Source organism: Pleurodeles waltl, chromosome 6 (genome assembly GCF_031143425.1).
Source record: "Pleurodeles waltl isolate 20211129_DDA chromosome 6, aPleWal1.hap1.20221129, whole genome shotgun sequence".
NCBI lineage: Eukaryota > Metazoa > Chordata > Amphibia > Caudata > Salamandridae > Pleurodeles > Pleurodeles waltl.
In genome coordinates, this window is record NC_090445.1 from 542,019,017 (window position 1) to 542,031,111 (window position 12,095).

Consider the following 12,095-nt stretch of genomic DNA (forward strand, 5'->3'; position numbering starts at 1 on the left):
CAGAGAATAAAAGGAAGAGCAAAAACAGAAGAGAAAAGAACAGAAGAAAACAAAGAACCAGGTAAGTGCCAGTGTGGGGGGAAGGGCCTGTAACTAGCTCCCAGGCTGCGCCGCACTCCGAGCTCGCCGAGGCCTGAGAAAACCCTAGGGCCTCATGCGAGGAAACGCACAAAAGAAAGGAGTGCAGCATGACCAGCGGCCCAGGAGCTGAACCACGGCCACCGCGACCCGACTCGGAGCTTCAGAGTGCGCCGCGGCAGGTCACAGCGCAAGAATATGAACACCTTAACAATAAATTTCCTGTGGGGATTGGGTCGAAGAAGAGTGTCCCTTTCCAAATTACAATGCCCATCGGGAGATGGTGGCATCAGACAGGCTTGTAAGACCCTTCACACCACCACTGAAGAGTTTAATGGGAATGGGCTGAGTTGCAGGGGGAGACACACAGGAGTTTGGAGTCAACCGGCTTTGTTAGAACTGTTGTTTTCAGAAAACACGGACTCGTGCCCCCTACTCTCCTGACCTACCCTTGACAATACTGAAAGCACTGCCCCATAGAGGTAGTCGGGAGGGGTTGATGGCTTGGGTGGAGGCAGTAGTAACGAAGGTGGGGCACTTATTTAGAACAGGCAGACTCCTGCCATCTGAAGATTTTTGTGAAGCACATGGCTTGCCCCAAGGTCACTTTCTAATCCATAGAGCAGTAACTGCTACTGTCTGAAAAAATTGGAGGATCGGCCTAACGGAACCACAGGCTCATGCTGCTGTCTGATACTTGTCCATATCAGCAGGCATGGTAAAGGTAGTCACATGTCTTCACAGAGCAATGTGTGGAGATATGATCCTACCATTAGACACCATTAAAGCAAAATGGGAGGAGGATTTGGAAGCACCCATTCCTGATTAGGATTGGGTGAACATGTTACACAGAACCCTAAAGATATCTGGCAATGTCCATTTTAAATTGCTTAACTATTTTATCTTACACAGAGCATACCTCACACGGAGACCTATAAACATATTTTCACACAACGGGGACAACCTGTCCACGATGAGAGCAGAGGGAGCTGAGATTAAGGGTATGTTTTGGGAATGCACACAATTAGAGACATACTTGGCAGAGAATAGTGGCAGCAGTTATGGACACTGAACCACTGTGTCCTGGGATTGTTCCCCCACACCTCCAGGACAAAAGTTACTACTAGATTCCAGGACCTTGTATATGTTCTGGCTAAGAGAGAACTCAAACTACGTGTGGGTGTATTGTACTGGGAGAAAACTAGGCACTCTGGGTAGTGAGGTGAATATCAATGAAGAATGTCGAATCTCGGAATGGTGCACTCTTGAAAGACCACACTCAAAAGGTCTTGATAGATGCTAAAAGCACTATTGCAAATATAAAGTACAAGAGGCACTCATTATAACATGAAAAATAATAGTACTCATGAGTCAGTATACATAGGCAATGTTTTGTCATATATTTCTGAAAATTAATAGGATTATTTCCAACATAATCCCCAATTAAGGAGGGGATTTTTATGGCAATATGTTTTTGCATTCTTTAGGTAACTATAAAAAAAAGTAAGAACCTTTCTGCATGTTTCTACACATTGCGAGGTACTACACCTTTAAATAAAACTGACTTGGATAAATCTGATTCTAATAACTTTTTGAAACATATATCCAACAAATTTTTTGATGTGTTTAATTTTGTACTAAAGGCCATTTGTAGGTTACATGTTCGCAAACATGCTCTCTCTTTCATATGAAAAAACTATGCAGCAATGATTTAAGTGGTTTGGGGCAAACAGAGACCATGTATTATAAGGAATAAACTTAAATTAAATTAAATGTAGATTTATATAGTGCAGCTTATCAACTGTGAGGGTCTCAGAGCGCTTTCCATGGGAACGGGGAGATTAAGTGATTTATCCAGAATCACAGGACGTTGCACAGATGCCAAGGCTCGAACCCAGACCTCCAACTCCTGAGGAAGTCACTTTGACTGATGTACTACATCCTCTCCCCTCACCCCTGGCCATTCATAATAAGTGTATTGGAAGCCAACTCGGAGTTCCATAAACTTATAAAAGAACTTGGCCTTGGTCCTCTATTTTGAATGGGACACCTCAGTGGCTTGCAGTATCCTTATAATGTATAGCCGCGGGTACTTTGTCCCAGATATAATACATGGGATTCTATAATCCTTGTATTTTTTCCTGCCTCTAACTTCTTTACAATCAACGACTTGTGAAGCACCCAGTCGCTGATCATAAAGAAAAGACTTCAGAGCTTGACTATTATAAATTATTACACTGGAGTTCTGATGTCACATTGTGTGCTGCCTGAAACTCAGGAAAAAAGTAGATCAGGTCACTGAGCATAACTAACACAGCTGTTTTAAGCAACAAAAGCAAATGTTGCTTTTTTTTCTTCTGCTGTGTTTTTTTTAACTTTAAATGACAAGCAGGAAGAACATACCTATTTTTTGCACTCCTTAAAGAAAAGCTAGAATCAATATATGCGTATTTCACGGCATTCAGAGCTAAAAACACTGACTTTATTGAACTGTTTATAATATCTGTTTGCAACAATTAGCCAACAGGTTTTTTATGAATTTAATTTTGCTCTTGAGGTTTATTTTTATTCTTCATGTTTGTACAAATGCTTGCTCTTTCATAGGAAATAGCTACATACCAAAGTTTTAAGCGTTTTTTGGGAGGAGTGATGGTGTGGCCATGTATTATTATTATATGGGTTAAAGTACCTGCATGGTGTACATGATAAGGATATTGCAAGTCAACTTGGAGTTCCATTTTCTTACAAAGGAACTCTGTCTTGGACCTCATTCCTCTATATGATTAAGGAATTCATCATTGAGTTACAATATCTTTGTAATGTACGGCAGGGGGTACTTCTCCCTTATATTTATTTGCAGCCACTGGATAGTGCTTACAGGGTTTCACAAAAATAATAAAATAAAAAAATCGTGCTTACTGAGCTGTCGCCTCCTGCTGGTGCCGCAGTGTGCAGAGAGCTACATTGCCCAAAGGGCTGTGATCGTGTGTGGCCCATCCAAATTATTTTAACATGCTTGTCACAGAATAAAAGTGAATTCAACACCTGGAGTAAGCTGCTCAGTAGCTGTACGTAGCCAGTCTTTCACCACATTTGCATCCCATACAGGTGAAGGAGAAACTATTCTCACAGTCTAGCCAAACTACAAAAACTGATCAACATTACATGCTGGAGAAAACACTGAACAACTCATTGCCCACGGTACATTGATCACATCCGTACCATGGCCCCAGTGGTTGCCACTGGGATCTACTTATATTCTTCTGCAAAACAACACGGACATAAATATACACTCACAAATTGCCAATATGCTCCTTTTCTGCTGCTTCAGAGCACTCTAAAGCAGTGGTTCCCAACCTGTGGACTGGGGACCCCGGGGTCCGCAAAACCTCCTCAGGGGGTCCGCGACTGCTTAGAAATGTAAATAATATTAACAGATTAATAAAGTGTATATTAATAAACTGGCTAAACGTACAATTGAAAAATGTAAAATCCACTGTAAATGCCAAGGAATTCTAAATTAGAGGCTAAAAATTCAATTAGTATCCCCAGTTTGATTTGGGGGAGCAGTGTGGGTGCATCAAACAGAATATAGTATGGTGATGTGTGGCTACAATTGAATTTAGAAAAGCTTCAACCTTCCTATTAAAATTAATTTTTATATTTTTTATTTATATTTGTTTGCAAATTTAATAAAAATGTGTTATCATTTGTGTATGTGTTCGATGAATGCTTGTTTCTTTTTTGTGTATTATTTTGCATTTCAAATCAACAAAAAAATGTAGGCCAGTGTCCCCGGCTTCCAGTAACGTATCAGTTGGGGGTCTTCGGATTCCAATAATGATTCAGTGGGGATGCCTGGATTCCAATAATTATAAAGTGTGGGTCCGCAGAAGTCAAAAGGTTGAGAACTACTGCTCTAGAGCAGGAAAAAGCTTGTGAAGAGCAAAGAGAGTTAATTCATGACATCGCATAGTCATTGCGCGCGAAATGTGCCTTACAAACTTTTGAGTATTGGGTTTTCAGAATTCTGATACTTTGCTGCCCAACACTTTTACATGTAGGGAATCTCACTATTAAACTTTAACTTCGAATTGTCCTTTCGTGCACACAAAGGGCCAGTTTCAAGTAGGTGTTCCAGTCCCATGCTCCTAAAGTGTAACTAGACAAAATCCGGCAATCCTGGCTCGTTCTGCCCCCTGGACTAATAAACTGCTCAGTGGCACAGCAAACCACGGACTCGTATGGGTTTTAACTGCACATTCCAGTTCCAAATTAGCCACATACCAGATGTTCCCAACATACAGGTAAGGGGGTTCCTATATTCAAACCTTTAGCTACTGCCAGTTATTTCTGGAAGACGTAAACCGTACACTAATAAACAGGAAAGCATCACATAACAAAAACAAATACCAGAAGAGGCTGAAAAACATCCATGTAAAAGTATCCACGTGCTATTTCAACAAACAAGCTTCTTTTCATTCCAAAACCTGTTCAATCGGCGTTTCATCTACACTGTATTGTTGCAAAATCAATCAGCAAAGATAATACCTGTACCTCAGCAAGCAGGATGCATTTTTAACACAGACAAGCGAAGAGAAGTATACAGACACGCAAAACCATAGCGTAATACTTACTTTTTACGCACTGTTTTTTTACTCCGTGACTGAGGGAACTGAAGTTTCAAGCCACTAGCTCCGGTAAAGAAGAAGTGTAAATATTTGGAGACAGGTGAGCCCGGTACAGTTGTGATAAAGCCAGCCCTCTACCATGCACAGTGACAGAGCACAGCCGCTGAAACACTTCCTACTTCCGGGTCCGTCTCGTAACCACTTACTGAACTGCTTAAAGGGATACCGCGTGCTCACCTGCCACAGCAGAAAGCCCTAAACATTATCACATTTCATAGAGATCTGTAGTTTGAACCTCTTCGAATCAATCAGACCTCTTACAGACCCAACAACACTGACTCCTACAGCATCCGCTTGCGGCGTTTACACGCATGTAGCAGTGCTTTGTTAGTGTTGCAGCTTTTCAATTTTTCCTTGTTGCCAATACCTTTGAGGATACAGTTTGTAAATAGTGTATATGCTGACTGTAAGAAATTGGATTATTATTTGGGATGGGTGACTACTTGTCAGGGTGAACACTCAATGTCACTAAACTAACCCCTGATAGATATGGCACAGAGCAGCCAGGCTTAAGGGCATTGTGTCAAATATTGACGGTGTATTGAATAAGGTAAGTAATAAAGCCAAATGCAAAACAATAAAAATCCCACATCAAATGTAAAAAAAAATTAGAGTAATAATAAGCAAAATGTCACTAAAATGACAAAAATTCAATAAGAGGAACTGGAGATATTAAGGGGGTTATTCCAACTTTGGAGGAGGTGTTAATCCGTCCCAAAAGTGACGGTAAAGTGTCGGATATACCACCAGCCGTATTACGAGTTCCATAGGATATAATGGACTCGTAATACGGCTGGTGGTATAGCCATAAAGTTGTAATAACCCCCTAAGTTTTTAAAAGTTATAAGTAGAAATAGCTCCATGAAGCACTAGGTGTGAATAGTAGTTTATGTCCACAGTAGACCAATAACTATGTGAAATTCCAGGCTGACCGCGATGGTCAGATACAGCAACCAGGTTCATCTTGCTCAAAGATTTTACCTTATGACTTAGGGGTTGGTCTATTTATTGGTGGTGGACCTGTCCTTCACCAGGGCAACAGAGAAAAATTACTCTATTGCCCTGATGGAGGTGCCGACCAGCAGATATTTCTAGGACTGGCAGGAAGTGCTATCATGACGTTTTCTGTCAATACATTGTAATTTTGATGGAGCTTTACAGCAAACTTATAATTTTTTTTATTTGCTAAAAGAAAATTCGAAAGTGAGATTCAGTTTTTGAAAATAAACAAAACAATGCCCCCTTTGCCACTGGAGTTTCCTTCAATGGTCATTAAGCATTTTTCAGTGGCCCTTACTACCAGGTTTTTCCGGGTGGTGATGGACTCTGAAAATTGGCTATATGTCCACACATCTAAATTATGTGGGTGGGCATATAAGCAAAACTTTGACAGCCCAATGGAGTAAGGGCCATCAGAGACCACAGCAGAGATGGAGTTGTCCCCACCATTGTCAAACTGTGGTCGGCCCGCATTTAAATCGGGCATGTGGACCATAGTCTTGATGGGCAAGGAACTCCGTCGCAACAAGGTTACCTCTCTGCAAAAATCTACATTGTGCCCTTGGTGTTTTAAGTTCTAATCAACCACAGAGTTACAGAAGACGTCAGACAGAAGCCAACAGCAAGGTCCAATTCAGGTATGTTTGCTAGTGGTCAGCTGAGTACTTCCAAGAAAAGATATCTTGCAACTTGTTGTCTCCCTGTAGCCACATAGGAGGTAAGATAACTAATCTTTGGAGTCCACTGATTTGTCCTGGGTACAAAAGGAGACAGGCCCGGTCCTTTAGGGCTCCTCTCAGGTTACAGGTTTCACACAGCAAGTTTAGTCCTCTTCTGATCTTCTCCAGGACCAAACAGAGTTCTGAAGATAGTACTTTGTGATGCTATATGAATGCCGGCACTAGCTAGTGGGTGTGGGGTGACTCCTGCATCTCTCTAACCAATGGTGTAAAAGGTATCAGGCACTGAACCCCATGACCACCCTACTTTTGCAGTAGTTCCTGTTTCCTTGCAGCAAACAGGCCTAAAATGCAATGCAGCAGAGTAAATCCAAAAAGGCAATAGTCTTCTGTCACACTTAACTGGGGCTCTGAGGGCTGGAATTATGTGTGGGGAGTGTACTATGGTAACTCTAGTGTCCCCCCAATATCCAACTCTAAAATCCAGTTTGAGGCTGGCACTGTACCCACAACAAACCCAGAGACAGAAGTCTGGTAGGGCAAACGAAGGGTCCTTCAGTAATGCAACAGAGGGTCCACAATAATTGCCTTCACATCCTATTCTCTCCTTTGCCCCCCATATTATATGTGACTCAAAAGACACATCAATCAGGATTTGACAGTGTGCCACCAACAAGAGGCCCACAGCTACCACCTTATATAGTCTGTTCACCTCAGAGGACACATCTCTGCTCATTCAGGTCTGCCTATTGTTTGGTCCTGGAAGGCATTTCACACCTATTCAAGACTGAGCACAGCCTGAGAGTTGGATGAGGCTTGTTCTAATTAGCCATCTGTCAGTTCAGGTGGTTAGAGGGTAACTTTGTAAAACCTTGTAAAACTTTTCAGTAATATTATTAAAAATCCAACTTTAACAATGTATTAGATTTTGCAATAACTATTTATAATAATTGTAATCATTTTTTAGCTAATCCAATTCCTGAGACACAGTATTCATTATTTTAATCTGTACTCTTGTTTTTTACATAGGACAGCTTGGCCTGTTTTAGCCCTCACATACGTGGTGTGGTATTCCCTCAAACATTTTGCCTTAAGTCTCTGATGTTTGCTGAACCTGTGTTGTTTTGTTGTTGTCATCAGGACATTGTGTACTTCACCCTTGCTAACCAGTGCTGAAGTGCTTTTGCCTTCAAACATGGTAAAATGAGACTACAACTTATACATGTTATGTATCTGTAAGACCCTAGTATGTGGTACCACAGGTACCCATGGTAAATTAAATGCTATTAGTGGGCAGAAGTTCCCATTGTGCTGTTCACAAATCTCCACAATAATACAGTTGCACTGTAAAGCATGACTCAGGCCTGCCACTGCAGCCTATAGTGCAGTTTAAAGCTGATATTTTGATCTGGTAAAGTAAACTTTTTGCCTTTATTTTTAATACTTATAAGTCACCCCTGAAGTAGGCCCTGAAAGATCATAGGGCAGTGTGCATGGTATGTAGAAATAGAACATGTGTGTTTGAGTTTTACTTGTCTTGACAGTGGAAAATTCCTAAAGTTGAGATCAGGGGCAGATAGAGAAAAGATGTTTACACTCAAACGAATCATAATTTAAAATTCTCTTTAATGGTAAAGTTGGATTTTAGACTATGTTCTTGAAAATGCCAATTTTAGAAAGTTGGCATTTTCCTCCCCCAGTGTTTCTGAGGCCTTTGTAGGAGTTTTCAGCTACCTGGAGCCTGCTAGTGGTTTCCCCATCAAGAATGTGTATTGGTCTCAGATAGTGAACAATGAGAGCTGGGTGTAGCTGGGAGAGGGTATGCTCAACAGGATGGCTGGGGACGAGCTGTATAACATTTCAAAGGACCTTGCCCACACAACACACAAAGGAACCTGACCCCAGACCCGCCCTGACATTCGCCACCCTAGACAGTTGGAAGTTAGGCCAGGGGAAGGGGAAAAGCTGACCATAATCAGTTTTGAGAGTAGGTCAGGGAATTCCCCACACAGTGACTGGCACCATGTATAAAAAGAGGACCCAAAAAACAGAGGGAGATGAGCATTGGGTCTCTCACAGTAGGCTCGAGAGAACCTTTTGAGGAGAAAGGATACCTTCTTGCAAGAAAATCAGACATATAAACAAAAAGGTATTCTCACCCAGTGTCCTACATTGTGGATAACTAATTGCTCGCCGTCCGCTCAATAAATGAAATTATTTCTTTTAAAACACCCTCACGCACTGGCATGCTTCATCATCGGATCTTATTCTGGTCCATAAAAACTGACATGCAGGTGAATATCATGGACCAGTACCGATTAGTAGGATGAGGTGACAATAACAAAAATGCCAAATAGTGTTTCACTGGTAGCTCTCAGCCCATGCCCAAAATTCTTTAGGCAGCATGGTAGGATGAGTGAGGCACGCCCCAGTAGTCGCACACTGTATTAAAAGGTAAAAGATAACAACAGGTCCATGAAGAAATCGGCCAGAGAATAGTGCTCAAAAGATGATTATCAAAGGTTTGTTCCAGCACTTACTTCGTTAAGGGTGCCTTGCTGACTGATTACCTACATTGGCCTTGCTCCTGCTGGCTCTGTCCTAACGGACTAGGGCACGCCTCCTCCAAACAAATCCAGTTACCTGGAAGCCGCATGATGGCATCATTACGTGATCATACAGCAAAAGGGAAAATGGGAAATGTCATCCCTTCATGGAGTGATGCACTATGTCAAAAATATATGCACCACATTATTTGAAAGAACAAATTATGCTTCCATAACAAATGTTTGGAAAGTTTGAAAAACGTGGTTACATGAAAAAATTAGGTCATGGTGGGATAATCATCTCAAAAGATATTGAGGAACTAATTTTTTTCACATAAGAACCACAGTAAGGTTCCAAATATCAGCATAAATCTAAAAATAAAAATATATAAAAATATATTTCAAGTGTGGGGTTGCTTATTGTAATTTCACTCCTACTTATCAGTACCTATCTGTAACATTCACCATGCAAGTCAGTGTGTTCTTGTTTGTCACAGATGTCACAGCTATGAGCAATGAGATATTTTATGAATGCTTGAGCTTTACAGGTTACAGAAAATTAAGAGTAGGACGAAAGTCCAAAGACATGCCTGTCCTGCACGACTATAGTGAAGCTGTGAAACAGCAAGTATGGAACTACCTTCACCAAGGTGTATGTATAATGTGTTCTTTCCACAGCACTCAAAAGTGGATATTTTCCCCATACTCCAGACTAGTAAGCCTGTTATTTGCATGCTACTATGTTTGATGTTTGTTTGTCTTTCGTCTAAATAGACATAGACAGGATTACAATGGACCAGGGGCACAAGTTTGTCCTGATGAAAGCCCAAGGACCCTGAGTTGCCACTCTCTACGGGCTGAAACATATCGAGAAGTGATTATGGCAATAAGACCATTATCCCCATCTTTTACCCATCCATAGTTTATAACCATACCTACGCACTAGCGTATGACGAATGCTATTTTTATTCTATAAGACCCCGACTGCGAAGTACTATTCGCAATAGGTTGTAATATGGTTGAGCCTGTCCTGGTTTTTAGGTACCAGAATGAGACCAGATGATGAAGCATGCCATTACTAGAGTGGGTGCGGGTCCTTCAATATTCCAACTGCTTGAGTAGACAGCGAGTAATTGGTTATGCCCGATGTAGGGCAGAAGGTGAGGATAGCTTTTTGTGTATAAAAAGAGGACCTTCAAACCTACCCATCCGAACACTCGTGGACCTATGGAAGATTCAGAAGACGGACTGTCCTGCTGCCAGAAGGACTGCCCTGCTGCTTGGAGGTCTCTCTTAATGTCTGAAGAGGGAAGATTGGACCCACAAAGCATTGATCCCTGGCTGTCAGGAGTGACTGCAAGGGTCAGTAGGCGGACCTCCTGTTTGAGCTACAGGGACTTAACAAGCCTCTGGAGCCTTCCCTGCAACTGCCCAGTTGACTAGCTTTAACTGGACCAACCTAAGCCTTGCTGCTGGCCTCTGCTGGAGGGAGTCCTGATTCCCAAAAGGTGCACCCCAGGTTCTGAACCCCTGGCTAGCATCAGTGAGAGCTTCTTCTAAAGAAGAAGGTGAAAATCCCGAATTCTGGGTTCCTTGCAACCATGAACAGCCCTTTTGCGCCAAAACTGTGCTGCCCGTTGACAATCACCAATGGGGAGCTCCTGTAACACCTGCTCTTCGCTCCAACAGCAACCATCCACATCGAATAGCAGCGAGAGGCCAGAACTTCATAGCAACAGCAGCCTGTATGACCACAAATGCAAACCTCCAGTGACAACAGGCTCTTGGAGCTACAGCAAAGACTATCTGCATTGCTTGACCTGCTCTTTAAGCCTCCTCCTACATGAACTGAACTCTTCGTGTCAGAACTTGAGAAGGTAACTTTTCAGGTGAACTAACCTGGTCCCTGTTTTGGTCTGCACTTCATCGTGGTCAGCCTGAGCTTGTGGCTTTCCCCCGGTCTAGCATGTCAAGATAACTGCAAGTGGCCCATTCTGCTTCTTGGTGCTAGCTTCACTAAAACTTTAAAATTCAATATCTCTGGTTCTATTAATTAGATTTTCTTTATTTTGGTGTAATTTTCTTTCTTTAAATTTACTCTATGTTTCTAAACTGGTTTGGTATTTCTCTTGTGTTGTGTTTTCACTTTGTACTGTTTGTGTGCTGCATAAATCTTTTACGCATTGCCTCTAAGTTAAGCTTGACTGCTTCTGGGCTAAGTTACCAAAAGGTTAAGCACAGGTTAACCTAATGACTTTTGTGTTTCACCTTGAGAAGGGTTGAGGTTGTTTTCTGAGGGGGCTTCCTCCCCCTTTTAATCAATAACCCAAATTCTTACAGCCTACTACTGTGAAAATAGCTTTTAGGACCTTGTCACTGCAGGGCCAAGGTACCATTAGTTTGCTACATGTCTCATTTTTAAATACCATTGCTGATGCCCTAATTAAGAAGTCAAAGGGCCATTATTGCGGGAATGGGACTACATGAGTGGCTCATAGACTTAGGACCTGATTTAGATCTTGGTGGAATCGGTCCCGCCAAAGGTTTTCCGTCAGATAATCTATCCACTGACTAGGTGGTCCGCCCACTGTATTTAGACGCTGGCGGCCCATAAACAAAAGTTCATCAGCAAACCGCCGTCACTGCCTAAAGTTTACACCCATTGTCAACTGCGCCATAGGCAAAAGTGGCTGGCGGCTGGACCACAGCCAGTTTTATCGTCAGGCCAATTACAAAGTGCCTTCCCATAACTAGGTGGCTAACCCTCCACACCTGAGTTATCATGGGAAACACCTGGAACAACGACTCCTTAACCACAAAGTCGTGGAAAACGAAAGTGAAACAACGGTTTCGTTTTCCATACTTCCTGGTTTCCGTGCCTTAACCACGCATGTGTGAACCACGTACATGCGTGGTTAAGGCACAGAAGAAGGGAGTCGATGCGATGAAGGTGGAGGTAAGTTGGGCTGGGACTGGGGCTGTTTTGTTGGGGGGGGCTCGTGGTGAGTAGGGTTTGGGGGAGGGGGCTCAGGTTTTAGGTTTTAGGGATGGGTTGAGGGTTGGGGTGCTTTTGGTTTTAGGGGCGGGGGTGGGGACTCGGG

At 42.4% G+C, this 12,095-nt stretch overlaps 1 protein-coding gene across 4 annotated transcripts in view; it reads right to left on the bottom strand.

Moving 5' to 3' along the window:
• Positions 1-4,909, bottom strand: part of PHTF1 (putative homeodomain transcription factor 1) — a 499,499-nt gene extending 494,590 nt beyond the window's left edge. Inside the window, exon 1 of one of the 4 annotated variants that reach the window (XM_069238694.1) lies at positions 4,716-4,909. The gene's annotated coding sequence lies outside the window, so the exon portion shown is untranslated. The remainder of the gene's footprint in view (positions 1-4,715) is intronic. The other 3 variants (XM_069238696.1, XM_069238695.1, XM_069238697.1) reach the window with 3 other exon arrangements.
• Positions 4,910-12,095: the final 7,186 nt, after the last annotated feature.